General features: G+C 52.4%; 1 pseudogene; it reads right to left on the minus strand.

Annotated features, from left to right (window-relative positions):
* Positions 1–4: 4 nt before the first annotated feature.
* Positions 5–1,290, minus strand: LOC102865306 (annotated as a pseudogene).

The following is a 1,290-nucleotide window of genomic DNA, read 5'->3' on the forward strand; positions in this document are numbered from 1 at the left end:
CTGGGTCAATTTCGTCATCAATATCTTCCAAGTATGAATCACCAGTGCCTGATAAATCGGTACCATTTTCTCCATAATTGGGAAAAAAGTCTTCTCTTTCCAGTAACTCTTGATATTTATCTTGGTAATCTGGATGAGCTGCCGTGAAAGGAACACCGTCAGATGTTTAAAATGTTGGTTCATTCATGAAATAATTGGGATAATTTTCAGGTGTTTCCTCTCTGTATGTGGAAGTTACATAGACTTGAGCCCCAGTTGCTCGACCAGAGTTCTACCAGCTTCAAGAGCATTTATTTTCCATCTCTGCTGCAATATGCATCTAAAACGTTGTCAGTTTCTTCCATATAGTTCTTTCCTGTTTCCTTCCAGGCGTCTTCCAGAACTGACCCTGTCAATTCCAGTAATTTCACTGCACAGATCAAGCTGTCACGGGGCTGGAGAAGAGGGCATTCAGCAACTCCTGAAGACCAACCTGGAGGATATCCGCTCTCAAAACCTGCCCGTTTGTGCCCTTGTTCTCCATCCAGGTTAAGGTACAGCTCTCTCAGGAAGAGCACAAATGCATGAAATCGCTTGCACATTGCTTCATCCCCTTTGGCGGCTTCATGTTATCTTCATATTCAGTCCAACACCTCTGAAGCAGCAGCTGGCAGAAGTTGCCACACTGTGGCAAATTGTAAGATGATGGGACAAGTAGTTACACAGGCGATCCCCCATGGAAGAGAAATTGGGGATTGATGTGACCTGCTGATGAGTTCCACAAGGTCTTGCAGGGCTTCATCTCTGGTGACCCAGCCATTCAGGGTGTCTGAAAACAGCTCAGTCTCCCTCTCAAAGCTGCCGGGCTGCTCTGTGAAGTGAGTCAGAAAGTCCTGCACATACTCTGACAGTGTGGGGTATTCCTCACAGCCATCCTCATAGGATTCCGTGTAGCTGGAATAACCCAACGGGTAAAACCCGGGCGCACTGGGGAACAACTTGGACATGAGCACCGGAGCTACGGCCACGGGCACCTGGGGCTTGGGCCATCGTGGCCTCAGGGTGAGGCAGGGAGCTGTCCCAGGACCCGGGAGGGGTTCTCAGAGGAAAGGGCCAGCGCGCAGCTGCAAGAGGCCCAGGGGCTTTGGGCAGCTGCGGAAGGTGCAAGTGCTCGGGACACCGCCCTCGGGCCCACCGCCTCCCGGCCCCAGATCCAGGCGCGACCAGCACCTGGGGCCCGGTCGAAGCCGTTTGACATGCTCCTGCACCGCGGTCCTGGGCCGCAGCCTCGGCGGGGAAGCCTGGCCTCAT

This window comes from Elephantulus edwardii, unplaced genomic scaffold, assembly GCF_000299155.1.
Source record: "Elephantulus edwardii isolate Elephantulus edwardi_28Jun2011 unplaced genomic scaffold, EleEdw1.0 scaffold00131, whole genome shotgun sequence".
NCBI lineage: Eukaryota > Metazoa > Chordata > Mammalia > Macroscelidea > Macroscelididae > Elephantulus > Elephantulus edwardii.